Genomic DNA, 14855 nt, shown 5'->3' with positions numbered 1-14855 from the left:
TTGTGGACATGATGACTCTTTACCCATAAATACTCAGAAAATGTTTCCTAAAAAAAGAAGGCCATTCTTAGCTAAGCACGATGGCACGGACCTGTAGTTCCAGCTAGTTGGGAAGGTGAATAGGAAGTATCCTTGAGCCCATGAGTTGCAGGCCAGCGGGGCAACATAGAGACCTCATTTCAAAGATTAAAAAAAAAAAAAAAAAAAAAGGACATTCTCAAACATAATTGCATACAAATGTCAAACCTAGGATAATATACAATCTACAGTTCTTCCTCAAATGTTTCCAATTGTCCTTCTGAAGTTCTAGCAATATCCTTTGTTGTCCAAAATCAATTAAGGATTTCTCATTCCATTACAACTTCATATTTCCATCTCCTTAATCTGGAACAGTTTCCTGGTTTTTGTCTTTTATGACCTTGATTTTTAAAAAATAATAGGCTGGTTATTTTGTAAAACGGCCTTCAATTTGGACTTGTCTAATGTTTCCTCATAATTGGATTCAAATTATGCATTTTTGGCAGAAATACCACGGAAATGATGTATCTTTCTCAGGACATCATATCAGGAGGTGCATGACATCAGTTTGTTCCATTATAGATGATATTAAGCTTGGGTCACTTGATTGAGGTGGTGTCTGTCAGCTTTCTATGGTGTAAAGTTACAGTTTTCCCCTGTGTAATTAATGAGAATCTTACAGGGACATTCACTGAGGTTATGAAAATATCTTGTTTCTTTTTTTTTAGGCAGGGTACCGGTATTGAACTCAGGGCCACTTAACCACTAAGCCACATCCCCAGCCCTATTTTGTATTTTATTTAGAGACAGGGTCTTACTGAGTTGCTTAGCATCTCGCTTTTTTGCTGAGGCTGGCTTTGAACTCGAGATTCTCCTGCCTCAGCTTCAAGAGTCACTGGGATTATAGGTGTGTGCTACTGTGCCTGGTCAATATCTTGTTTTTTACCAAACTTTCAACAACTAGTTTTAATGTCCACATTTAATCCTTCCCTGAATCTATTATTGTTATTATTGGTGCTGGGGATTGAACCCAGGGCCTACCACATGCTAAGCACATACTCTACCACTGAGCTACACCCCCAGTCCCCAATTTTGTCAAATGGAGATTTCTTGTGTGAGTTTGTGTGTGTGTGTGTGTGTGTGTGTGTGTGTGTGCGCGCGCGCATTTATTACTGGGGTTGATCCCAGGAGTGCTGTACCACTGAGCTACATCCTCAGCCTTTTGTATTTCTGAAACAGGTTCGTCTTAAGTTGATGTGGCTGTTCTTGAATTTGCAATCCTCTTGCCTCAGTATCCTGAAATTATAGGCATGTGCCATCATGCCCCACCCAAATGCTGATTTTCTTTTCTTTTTACTTTTTTTCAGAGATGGAGTCTTGCTCTGTTGTCTAGGCTGGCCTTGAACTCCTGGGCTCAAGTGGTTCTCCTGCCTCAGCCTCCCCAGTAGCTTGGACTACAGGTCCAAGCAGGCACCAGTTCGGTGATTTTCTAATTATATCTTCCCTCTACATTTATTAGAAGTAGAGTTCTCCCATCTCTCCCCCATTGATTATTTGAGAATGGACTCATTAACTCCTTTTTTCCAGTGGACAATCATCTATGGCTATCATTATTTATTTTGATCCTTAAATTCTCCCAGATCTGGTCAGTGGGAATCCTTCAAACTGGTTTCTGGTCCTTGTGACATATCCCCATCTTTCTTTGAAAACTCTCTGGCTTTCTGGCACATCAAGCTGTTGCAGGCTTACTTATACTCCCCTAGCTCAGATTGAGATCAGTCATCTCTTTCAGGAGCCACATGTTTTATAAACTGAAAGCAACATAAGAGCCATGTTCCTATTAGCCTAGTACTTTACGCTTGTAGAATTCACTCATATTCCTTTAAAAGCCTTTGATGTGGGGCTGGGGATACAGCTCAGTTGGTAGAGTGCTTGCCTCCCATGTACAAGGCCCTGGGTTCAATCCCCAGCACCACACACACACACACACACAAAAAAAAAAAAAAAAAAAAAAAGCCTTCTCTGTGAGAAAGAGTTGACCTTGAACTTCAAATCTGCTTCCTGGCTTATAATAATATAATATATAATAATAATATATAATAGTATAGGTAATATAATATAGGAGCAATAATACTTGACTCTTGGAGTTGTGAGGATGCACACCGCAGGAAGGCATGGATCTTTGCTTTTTGGCTTCTTTATCCACAGCACCTAGAATAGGACCTGGAGAGCAGTAGGAGCTCCATAACACTTGCTAAAGGAAAGAATGACATGAGATGACAGTTGTAAGGCATTAGCATTGTGCCTGGCACGCAGCCAGCCTGTAGTCAGAGATGGACACCTACTGGACATGACCTGTTGCATGAACTGTTGTTATATTTATTTTTATGTGGTCCTGAGGATTGAATCCAGTGCCTCACGTGTGCTAGGCAAGCGTTCTACCACTAAGCCACAACCCCAGCCCCAGAGTCACTGTTGATGCGTTAGCTAGAAGCTTCTGCCCCTTTTAGGGGATGGAAGCAAAGAGGTGACCTGGACTAGGTGTGCAGAAGGAAAATCGAGAAAAAGAGAGTTAGCTGAAGCTTGAAATCAAACAGAGACCCTGGCGAGAGTCCAGGCTGACCCTGGAAGGAGGACTATGGGGGGGGGAGTTTAAGAGGCAGGGGCTTCGGGTAGAAGGTCTGCACAGACTCAGATACACTGGAGGTGACTGCAGTTTGAAAGCCCATGTGAAACTTCCAATCTAATAGGAGACAAAGAGTCCACCCCGTGGGGACTCATCTTAAGGAGGAACAGGACTCAGCCAACAGGGAACCTCAGTCAGATGGTAGACACACTGCTTGCTTTTGGAGAATCTGATCTCTGGCTTCTTAACACTAGCCCTGCCCCCTGCTCCTCCTTCTGCTCCCAGATCCCCTCCAAACCTGGTGAGCCCTTCAGGCCCCGGATTTGTACCCCTCTGTGCAGGAGGCCTTACAACTTTGAACCAAGCTATGTTTGTTAGAAACGTCTGGGTATTTCCTGGAAACAGTGGGGTGGTAAGTCAGCTTCTAAGTGGCCACCGGTCTCTCCTCAGAGGTTATTTTGGAAAGTGACACCTTCCCTTTGCCCACCGCAGCCCCTCAACGCTTCACCACCTCAGTAGCACCCACAGTTGCTATGACAGCAAAGTCAAGGGAAACCACAGGACCAGCAGTTGAGCCAGGCTGCTCAGAAGGAGCTGGGGGTAGATTGTGGTGGGGAACAAGGTCCCTGCTTGACAGGAGGGCACAGGTCCTAGAGCAACCACACTGCCACAGAATCCTTAGTCTCTTTCCTTAGGGACATTGAGGGGAAATTTCCCTCTTCCTTGCACTCATTTTAAGGTATGGAAACTATGAAATTAAAGACTCCTAGAGCACACTGGTGACAGAATGAGGCTAAAACTCAGATGTCCCTGATCTGTCCTGTGCCCTCTTTCCACAATTCCAGTTATTCACAAAATCCAGAATTTCTCAAGATGTTTCCAGAGACTTCATGAAGTGTCCTTGAGAACACAATCAAGACTAGTAATGTATTTTTTCTTTCAAAATTTTTGGAAAATTATGTGCATCTACAGTTGGTCTTGCTATTCCATAATTAGTGCCTTTAGTAAATGGTATGACATACCCGAGTGTATGCCCCAACTGTAATGGCTGAAATCTGTCACCACATTCTCTGTGGGGCCACACTTCCCACTGGCTGTTCCCAGGCAGGGATACAAACAAAGGCAATTTTGGATTGAGGATTCCATTGATTTTGATGAAACTAACTTTCTTTCTTTTTCCTGTACCAGGGGCACTTAACGGTTAAACCACATCCCCAGCCCTTTATACTTTTTGCTTTGAAACAGGGTCTTGCTAGGTTGCTTAGGGCCTCACTTAGTTGCCAAGGCTGGCCTTATACTTGCAATTCTCCTGCTTCAGCCTCTGTAGCGACTGGAATTACAGGCGTGAGAGTCTAGGTCAGGCTGGGCAAGGTGGCATGTGCCTATAATCCCAGAGACTTGGAAGGCAAGTTCAAGGTCAGCTGGGCAATTTATCAAGACCCTGTCTCAAAATAGAAAAATAAAAAGGCTGGGGAAGTAGCTCAGTAGTAAAGTGCCCTGCGTTCAATTCCTGGTAAAAACAAAAAAGATTTGCACTAGGTTTAAGACTTTTCCTACCCAAACTTCAAGCTCCCCATCTTGCCCTCACTATACTCTGAGGTGATCTCCCTTGCACCATGGCTGACCACCAAGACCTCCTTCCAGCTCCCTGGTCATTCTCCCTCCAAGCATTTCTTTTAATATATCTCTCCTGAACCTAATCCTCTCTGGACATTTGCTTCTTGGAAGACCTGGCCTATCACATCAAGAATTACTACAGGGTAGCAAGGCACACCTGTAATCCCAGCAACTCAGAAGCTGAGGCAGGAGGATTGCAAGTTCAAGGCCAATCTCAGCAATGTAGCAAGGCCCTAAGCAACTTAGTAAGACCCTGTCTCAAAATAAAAAAAACAAAAGCGGCTGGGATGTGACTCAGTTATAAAGTGCCTCTGGACAATTTCCAGGAAATGCCCCCCCACACACACCAAAAAAAAAGCTGCAAGGTTTATGAACAGTTCTCTGATGCATAAATGCATTGTTTCATTTCAATACATATTTCTTCATTTCATATTCATGCGATCAACTATCACATATTGAGTTGCATTTCAGATATTTGATAATTTTTCTACGTCTTGCCAGTTGTCTTGTAATTTCAGCATGTGGCTGTGAAACTCAATGCTTGTTTAAAATCATTTCTTGTAGTGGTTAGCTAGTGAAACACCACTGTCACTTTACAAAAGGCTGGGCTATCTTCTTTAACCTAAAAGTCATGACCTCCAGGTGTGTTCTGCTAATAGGTTCTCACAGCTGGCCTGAACTCATTTCCAACATTTATACCTTCTTAGCTCTTGACACTGCTCAGAGTAAAAACCTTAAGAGAGCCCCTGCTAACTTGGCACAGACCAGAGTCTGTAAGTCCTAAGAGGCAAATCCTGAATTTTGTAAGCCAACTTGCACTGATTTCTTTGGTCTCCTTTGGTTAACTAAGAGTGACCAAATCTATAGGTGAAGATAGTGTTGGATAGATACTCTGAGGGTTTTAATCAAGGAGAGAAAAGTATAATCAAGTTAACTCAATAGTTTTTTATTATGACGGAGCTAGGGTTATAGTTCAGTGGTATAGTGCATAGTAAGCATACACAAGGCCCTGGGTTCAATCTCCTGTATCCAAAAAGAAAAAAGAAGAAGAAGAAGAAGAAGAAGAAGAAGAAGAAGAAGAAGAAGGAGAAGGAGAAGGAGAAGGAGAAGGAGAAGGAGAAGGAGAAGGAGAAGGAGAAGGAGAAGAAGAGGAAGAAGAAGAAGGAAAAGATTTTTATTATGAATGGCACTCCTAATTTATTTATTTTTTCCTTACTTTTTTTTTTTTTTGTACTGGGGATTGAACCGAGAGGTGCTTTACACTGAGCTACATACCCAGCCCTTTTAAAATTTTCTACTTTGAGACAGGGTCTTACTAAATTGCTGAGGCTGGCCTCAAACTTATGATTCTCCTGCTTCAGCCTCCAGAGTCACTTTTTTTAAGGGACATTATCTCATCGTGTTGCCCAGGCTGACCTTTAACTCTAGGGTCCCAGCAATCCTCCAGCCTCCCGAGGAGCTAAGACAACAAGCCTGCATTTTGGCACCCGACTTTCCAATTTCTCCTGTCCACTTTCCTAACTGTTTTCACAAGTGCCCTTTTGGTTCTTAAAATGGCTGTGAGTCTTAAAGACTCTGGAGTTGGCTTGGGCTCAAATTCTGGCTAATCATTTAAAATCTCCGAGGTTTATTTCCTTTTTTGGAAAAATAGAGACATTACCTTCTCTGGCAGAATGAAGTGAGATCATGCACATGGTGATGTTCTTGTCCACATTTTAGAAGTGGGCGGGGGCAGGGGCTGGATCAACTGTGGCCTCATAAGCTAAACCAGGGGGTCCAGGAAGCCATGAAGCATTTCCAGCCGTGGAGTGTGATGCGATGTGCCTTCCCTGTGGCAGCGCAACCCCGAAACCCTCATTGATCCGTTCCCTCAATGCTGTCTCTAGATCTCTGAACGCTCTGATCACTGGCTGTCCCTTCTTAGAGTCTTTTCTAGTTGGGCTGGAAGATTTGGGACAGCCAGGACCAGGTGCAGAGTCTAATGAGCTTCAGACACTGTGGGCTGGTTTGGGTCCTGAAACCCGGGGCGTGGGGTTGGAGCAACCTAAGTGCTGAACAAGAGCCGGGGACCAGTTGGTCAGCAGCCAGGTGGAGCTGCTTCCTCTAGGGGCTCAGCCACCTGGCGAGCCCCTCCCACCCGCGGTGGACAAAGTGGAGTGCAGGTCCAGGAGCAGCACTTGCGTCCCCTCACCGAGAGAACTTGGCTTTGCTGACTTAGGCATGGATGCTGGTCCAGTGCTGGGGTTGGGCCAGGACACAGTGTCCTTGGCTCTGCAAAAAGGGAGCAGGTGGCCTCCCTCAGGGGCACAGAGAGGAGATGTGGAGCTATTCTGTCATCTGGGCACAGCCACCTAACAGCGCCCATTCGTCCATCCCATACTCTGAACAGTCTGCAGCAACCTCCAGGAGGACCACAAGACCCCTACATACCTTCCTTCCTTCCTTCCTTCCTTCCTTCCTTCCTTCCTTCCTTCCTTCCTTCCTTCCTTTCTTTCTTTCTTTCTTTCTGGGATTGAACCCTGAGCTACATCTCTAGAGCTATATTTTTTACTTTTTGAAATTATCTTTTAGTTGTTGATGGACCTTTATTTTTTATTTATTTATATGTGGTGCTGTGGATTGAACCCAGTACCTCACACATGCTAGGCAAGCGCTCTGCCACTGAGCCACAACCCCAGCCCTCCAGAGCTTTTTATTTTTTATTTTGAGATAGGGTTTCATTAAGTTGCCCAGGCTGGCCTTGAGCTTGTGGTCCTCCTATGCAGGCTCCCAAGTCACTGGCATTACATGTGTGTGCCACGATGCCTGGCTATTGTGTCTGTTTCATGGACATAGAAACTGAAGCCAAGAATGGACATTACGGGCTGGGGATGTGGCTCAAGCAGTAGCGCACTCGCCTGGCATGCGTGCGGCCCAGGTTCGATCCTCAGTACCACATACGAACAAAGATGTTGTGTCAGCCGAAAACTAAAAAATAAATAATAAATAAAATAAGTATTAAAAAAAAGATTCTTTCTCTCTCTCTCTCTCTCTCTCTCTCCCCCTCCTCTCTCTTTAAAAAAAAAAGAATGGACATTACTTGCTCATGGAGCAAGCTAAAGTGACATGGAGGGATTCAAACCCATTCTGATTAACTTTGGGGCTTTTAGCTATTAACCAAAATGCTTGACTCATACAGGAAAAAATAATTGAGGTAGATTTCAAGGATGGCGTCCAGTGAAATTTAAGCTCTTCCTTCCTTCCTCCCTCCCTTCCTTCCTTCCTTCCTTCCTTCCTTCCTTCCTTCCTTCCTTCCTTTTTGCAGTGCTGGAGATCTGACCCAGGGCCTCATGCATGATTGGCAAGTGCTCTACCATTGAGTTATATCACTGCCCCCTTTAAAAATTTTTTAATCTTGAGACAGAATTTATCTAAATTGCCCAGGCTGGCCTCAAATTTGTGATTTTCCTGCCTCAGCCCCTCAAGTAGCTGGGATTACAAGCATGTACTGCTTGTTTCTGTTAACACGAACTTGTTTATTCCCAGGCCTTGTGAAGCCTAAGCCTAGGAGTTTGGGGTCATCCTGCCTGTGCTAGACACCTGCTGGGCCTAGAAATGTTGGTTCTGTAAACAAATGTTGGTTCTGTGGCAGCAGGAGAAGCTCTGAGTTGGAAACTTGTGCCTTCCTAGCACTTAGGACCCTTGACTCTGGGAAGCAGTCTGGTCTTGGCAGTGCCTCCCGGACAGGACTCAGGTCCTGACTCCTTGCATGAACGCAGCATCTCAATATTATGCCTGAGATCTCAGGCCTTTCAACATGGTAAACAGGCTTGGTCTAAAGTTCAGCTTTGCTGGAGTTGACATTCTGCTGGGATTTGCGGTGACAGGTCTTTCATTGTAGAACCATGGCCCAACTTGTCTGTAATTTTCCTGAGAAGGCCCCAGGGCCGGTGACATCTCTGTGACTTACTCAAGTCCGGAGCTGGCTGTATTTTGGCACTATGCCGAGGTTGAGCTGGTTCCTCCAACCCCATCTGACATCCCTATTGCTATTAGGAGTCTGAAGAAAAAGTAGTCACAGTGCTCACACTGGTAGCTTTAACCCACTCACTGGTAGCAAGGAAACTGAGCTACAGGGTTCAGTGGCCACCGAGGTGCAAATGTGGTTTCACATCTGAGAGATCTTAGGCAAATGTGGCATCACAGGCTACAATTTTTGAAGACCAATTGTTAACATCTGATTGTATTAATTTATTGAGTGTTTTTTGGACCTTGTGTGATCAAACAACCGTCTGAATAAAACAAGATTTACGCAAAAAGAAAAAAAATCAGCTTTGCCTCTTAACTGCTCGTGTGATTTCAGACAAGTCAATTCCCTTCTCTGAGCTCAGTTCTTTATCTGTAAAATGCGAGGAATAGCATCCACCCCACTGGGCTGTGATTAGGGATACATGAGAGAACGGATGTCTAGCATTTTATTTTTTCGTTAGCTCAAAAGAAATCTATCAAAATAAAATGTTCTGCCAGGTTTGGTAGTGCCTACCTGTAGTTTACTTGAAAGGCTGAGGCAGGAGGAGGCTTGCAAGTTCAAGCCCAGCCTGGGCAATTGGGCAAGACCCTGTCTCAAAGCATAAAAAATAAAATGACCTGGGGATATAGCTCAGTGGTAGAGCGCCCCTGAATTCAATCCCCTGTGCTGAAAAAATAAAAAATTTTTAAAAAGGAAAGAAAGATCTAATTTTTCTCTTCCTCCTCCTCTTCCTCCTCCTCCTCCTCCTTATTATCTTGCATGCCTTCTCAATCTCCTGGCTTCCACAGCCTTGTGGGGAAGACTCTGGGCCCCTGCTGGGTCAAGACACCTGGCTAGCTGAGCCCCCAACTTGCACAGCACATTCTGAGAGGGTGGAGTTGCCCTTTGGACTTGCAGGGAAGCAGCTCAAGCTGGGCCTCAGAGCTGGGAGGCCTGAGTTCTCCTCTCAGCAAGGCCACCAATAGCCATGGGCACATAGGCAGATCACTTTCCCCCTCTAAGGATGAGCTTCCTCACTGATGAGCAGGGACAGTTGTGTCTGACCTGCTGTCCTCACTGGACTGTGGTGAGATGAGAACATCAAAGGGGCATAAAGACCTCTGCCAAGGGTCAGGCCATATGAGGGCTTATTGCCTTCCAAGGAGGAACAAAGGGTGTTGGAGCCTGGAGGAGGCCCCCCCTCTGTCCTGCCTCCACGCCTCTGTTTTGAACTCTTCCATTTCTTTACCTGTTCTGTTCATTTGTCCAATATGCATTGATGAAGCACCTACTATGTGCCAGGTAGTCTTTGAGATGCTGGGATACAGCAGAGAATAGAAGAGACAAAATTGCTGGGTGCAATGACTCACACCTATAATCCCAGAGGCTCTGGAGGCTGAGACAGGAGGTTCCTGAGTCCAAAGCCAGCCTCAGCAATTTAGGGAAGCCTTAAGCAACTCAAGAGAGATCCTGTTTCTAAATAAAATACAAAAAAGGGCTGGGGATATGGCTCAGTTAAGCAACCCTGTGTTTAATCCCCAGTACCAAAAAGAGAGAGAGAGAGAGTGAGAGAGAGAGAGAGAGAGAGAGAGAGAGAGAGAAAGAGAGAGAGAGAGCCCTCATGGAACTTCCATTCTAATGAAGAGAGAGAGACACGTGGCTGGGAATCGGCCAAACACCCTCTCCTCCCCCTCCACCCTCTCCCTCTTCTGGGCTCCCATGGCGGGTAGGAACACTGGACTGTAATTCCTGACTGACTTGACAGTGTCATGATGGTTTCTGGCCTCAGGCGCAGGGACTCCATCTCCTTCTCTACATCCTTGGTACCCAGCTCAGGGACTGGCACCTGGTTGAGACTGGACACTTTTTTTTTCTTAATACACAAGTGAATGAAATGACAGGAGTGAATGACTTAGGCCCTGGGCTTCCAGCTGTTGACTCATTCATGGAACACGTGGCATTGGGTGGCCTCCATGCGTGTGAGACTATGGGTGGGGGTGTGGATGTGGGTAGAGCAATAATAAGGCCCTGTCTCTGTCTTGACAGATACTATAAGCTAAAAGGAAATGGTAGAGGGGATGGGGGCTGGAAATGAGCATCTCTTGAAAGGTAGTCAGACCCTCTGTTATGTGAGTTACTTCTGTTTACCCTCCCAGCAAGGTAGGTATTATTAACCCTGTTTTACAGGTGAGAAAAGAGGCTCAGAGAGGTCAGTAACTTGCCCAGGGTCACAGAAGTAGGCTGTGGGTGACGGAGGTTAGAGGTCATCCAGGCCTCCCTCTTCCCACTGTAATCAGGACACGAGGCAGGAGATATTTATCCGAGTGTGTGTACACACACACACACACACACACGCACACACACACACATATATATTTATGTACATATCAGATATATATCTGTATATATAAGAAGTGGGAGAGGTTCTTGGATTAGGGTCTTAGAGGCTTCTAGGAGGAGAAATTTGCTGAGATCATTGGTAGGACGGGGGTTGGAGAACTCTCTGAGGGGGTGAAAACCTTGGAGCCCTGGGAGGGCATCCTTGGGAGCTCTGAGGCTGGCTGATGGTCAAGAGAATAGATGAGCTCTCCTTGCCTGGGCTCCCTGCTGGACCGAGTGCTCCATCTGGAAGGCTCTGGGCCCATATCCCTGCTGCAGGCTAGATGACACTAAGCACACCACTTGCTCCCAAATAATGTCCTATGCATGGACAGGTCTTTCTCTCCTGACCCCTTGACAAGCAATCAGGGGTGGCTGAGCCTCTCCAGACCCCCACCTTGTTGTACTCAAATTGTCCCAGCTTTCTGGAGTAGTGCCCAAGCCCACTGAGCAATCCAGGGGGTTATAGATGCTCCAAACTTGACCCTAGAGCCCTCTGCTGACACTGCTGCAGAAATGGCTCTGACCCAGTGTCCTGAACTTTGCTTTCTAAATCTCACCCAAATGGATCTAGATCACCAGCACCACATTCACATCTGGAGTCTGAGTTGCAAGGAAGTCTGGGGGAAAAAAAATTAACTTTCCACCTCTGCAGGCCAGAGCGCCATGCTAGGAGGGAGGAAGGGAGGCCCAGCGCCAAGTCTCCATGTTCACCACCATTTCTGTCACCGCAGAGCTTGTGCTCACCCAGCTGACACTCTGCCCAGGGTCTGCTCTTGCTTACAACCCTGAGGTTGGAGGTTTCACTCGAGTCCTCATTTCTTGGAGCTCCTATCCCAGCAGAAGGTATTTATGTGAAACCCCAGGAAGGCAATCCTGTGTCAGAAGAGCAGGAATATCCTTCTCTTACACACATGGCTTTGCTAAGGCATAATACACATATCATACAATCCACCCATTTAAAGTGTGTAATTCAGGAGTCAGATGCTGTAGCTCGCACCTGTAATCCCAGTAGCTCAGGAGGCTGAGGCAGAAGGATCACAAGTTTGAGGCCAGCCTTTGAGACACTGTCTCCGGACAAAATAGAAAAAAAAAAAAAAAGGCGGGGGTGGTTTTGGAGGGTATGGCTTAGTGGTAAAAGTGCCTCTGAGTTCAATCCCCAGTACTGTCAAAATATGAAAAATAAAATGGTGTACAATTCAATAGTTTCTAGTAAATTTGCAGTGTTGGGCAATCATAACCACAACTATTTTAGAACATCCTCATCATGATGCGAGCACACATGCTGCACCCCCACTCCCAGATTGTTACAAGCATTCATCTTGCCCTGTCTATGGATTTGCCTGATTGGGACATTTCATATAAAGGGATCACACACTATGTTTCCTTGGGCCTGTCCTTCTTTCACTTAGCACAGTGTTTTCGATGTTTATCCATGTCGTAGCCTGTGTCAGTAACTTCTTGACCTTCAGCACATGAAGATAGCCCATGACATGAGGATACTACATTTTGTTTATTCCATCATCGTTGACTTGTTTCCACTTTTTTTGGTATTATAGCTAATTCTCCTCATGGACATTTGTGTGCGTGTTTTTGTATGAACATGTTTTCAATGCTCAGAGTAGAATTGTTGGGTCATATGGAAACTCTCTGCTTAACTTTTTTTTTAACTTTCTTTTTTTTTTTTTTAGTTGTAAATGAACACAATACCTTTATTTTATTTATTTTTATGTGGTGCCAAGTATCAAACCCAGTGCCCTCACATGTGCTAGGCAAGCACTCTACCACTAAGCTACAACCCCAGCCCTCGCTTAACTTTTTTCTTTGCAGCGGGGCACAGTACCAGGGTCTAAATTCAGGAACCACATCCCCAGTCCTGTTTTAAAAAATTTTTTTTTTTTAGTTGTTGATAGACCTTTATTTATTTATATGTGGTGCTGAGAATTGAACCCAGTGCCTCACACATGCCAGACAAGTGTGCTACTGCTGAGCTCCAGCCCCAGCCCCTATTTTTTGTATTTTATTTAGAGACAGGGATCTCGCACAGTTGCTTAGCACCTCACTGTTGCTGAGGCTGGCTTTGAACTCGCCATCCTCCTGTCTCAGCCTCCTTAGCTGCTGGGATTACTGGTTGTGCCACTGCACCTGGCTCTGCTTAACTTTTGAAGAATTGCTGGTCTAATTTCTACAGCCACTATACCATTTTGAATTCCCATCAGCAACCTACAAATGTTTCAAATTCTCCAAATTCTCACCAACATGTTTTTCCCTATTTTTTTGTGTTTATTCGTTTAACTATAGCCATTCTAGTAGGTATGATATAGTATTACATTGTATTTTTTTTTTTTTTTGGTATTGAGGATTTAACAGAGGGTGCTCTCCCACTGAGCTACATTCCCAGCCCTTTCATTTCTAATTTTGAGACAGTGTTTTGTGAAGTTGCTGAGGCTAGCCTTGTGATCCTACTGCCTCAGCCTCCCAAGTAGCTGGGATTATAGGTGTGCACCACCTTAGAAGATACTGAGAAATAATAAATGAGATGACTGTAAAGCAGTTTGGCCAATAGGAAGCAATGAATAAAATTGTCTCCTGCTTTTTCCTGGCTGCAGAATATTCTGTATGCAGTTGCACATAGTGTGTAGCCTTCCGCTAGTGGCAGATACATAGGTAGATCACTTTTTCCTGTTTCATGCCAGACTGGAAAGGACATCCGGGCAGTGAAGCCTAGTGATGAAGAGTATATTAGCTGTCTTGGGTTTGAATTCCTGTAGTGTGTCCTCTTCTTGTCTTCTGTCTTCTTGGAATGATTGGGTTAAGAGGCTGGGTAAAATGCTCTCAGATGTCACTTGAAGTCATATCTGCAATTTTGTCCATAGAAGGACTGAAAGGTCACAGTGGGTACAGTGAGAGCTGGCACTGCCTATCTCAAGATCTCTCCACCCTCAGTGTGTGAAGAGGCCTACTGGAAACTTCTGACAGACTGACAGCTGGGCTGTCCGGAGATAAGCAAGAGGGTGTCAGGCAGAGGGAGGGAGGTGTCAACCACAGAGCACAGGAGTGGAGAGCACCTCAGCTCAACCCTCAGCCCTGTCCTCAGAGTCCCATCCCACTTTGAGCCGGCTGTGGCCCCAGACTCTCTTCTGACCCAGAGTCCTTTACCTGGTGCCTTTCAAAAGTATCCATGAGGCAAAGTTCTTGGGGCCCTGTGCTGATCTGGTCTGGAATTTAGCCGCTGGCCTCAAGGCTGGAGGCAACCGTGGTCATGGGTTGAAGTTTTTGAGGTTTTTCAGGGAGGAAGTGGGCTTTGGCTGCGGTTCCATTGCCTCCCTCTCTTAGCAAGCCTCTACCTGGCCCCTACTCTGCTCCCCAGACCCTGCCCTGATAGGGAGAGGCCTGTTTGCACCACTTTCTATTTCAGCAACATCCAGCAAGACGTCTTCTTCTTCTTCTTTTAATATTTAGTTTTTAGTTTTCGGTGGACATAATATCTTTGTTTGTATGTGGTGCTGAGGATCGAACCACACGCATGCCAGGCGAGCGCGCTACCTCTTGAGCCACATCCCCAGCCCTTCTTCTTCTTTTCCTTCTTTCTGGTATTGAGAATTGAACCCAGGGTTTGAACCACTGAGCTCCACACCCAGCCCATTTTATTTTTTTTATTTTGAGACAGGGTCTCACTGAGTTGCTTAGGGCCTCACTAAGTTGCTGAGTCTGACTTTGAACTTGCAATCCTCCTGCCCCAGCTTCCTAAATCACTGAGATCATAGGCTGCGTACCATGCCTGGTTAGGGCCGGCAGCTCTTCCTTCCTTTTCCTTTGGAACTCTGCAACCTCAACTTTGGTCTTATGATTAAAAAAAAATGTAGATATTTAAAGCATACAACAAAATGCTTTGTGTGTGTGTGTGTGTGTGTGTGTGTGTGTGTGTGTGTGTGTGCAGTGAAGCATTACTGTAGTGAAGCAATTAACATATCCATCCTTTCACATAGTTACCTTTCATATGTGTGTAGTGCAAATCTACTCTCAGCAAATTTCTAGTATACTCCACAATACTCTCAACAATAGTCTTCATGATGGCCACTAATCTCTAGAATTATCATCCTACCTAACTGCAACTTCATGCCCTTTGATCCCCACCGCCCCTTCTTCCTTTCACCTCTGGCCTTATAATCACCTTTCTATTCTCTTTCTGTGTATTCTAGTTTTGGCTCCTATGATCTTGAGCAA

At 45.3% G+C, this 14855-nt stretch overlaps 1 pseudogene; it reads left to right on the top strand.

The window, feature by feature from the left end:
* Positions 1-8145: 8145 nt before the first annotated feature.
* LOC101959383 (ATP synthase F(0) complex subunit g, mitochondrial pseudogene) lies at positions 8146-8460 on the top strand (annotated as a pseudogene).
* Positions 8461-14855: the final 6395 nt, after the last annotated feature.

The sequence above is a fragment of the Ictidomys tridecemlineatus genome, chromosome 11 (genome assembly GCF_052094955.1).
Source record: "Ictidomys tridecemlineatus isolate mIctTri1 chromosome 11, mIctTri1.hap1, whole genome shotgun sequence".
In the NCBI taxonomy this organism is placed as follows: Eukaryota; Metazoa; Chordata; class Mammalia; order Rodentia; family Sciuridae; genus Ictidomys; species Ictidomys tridecemlineatus.
The sequence above is the reverse complement of the archived record's forward strand: the minus strand, read 5'-3'. Positions and strand labels throughout refer to the sequence as shown.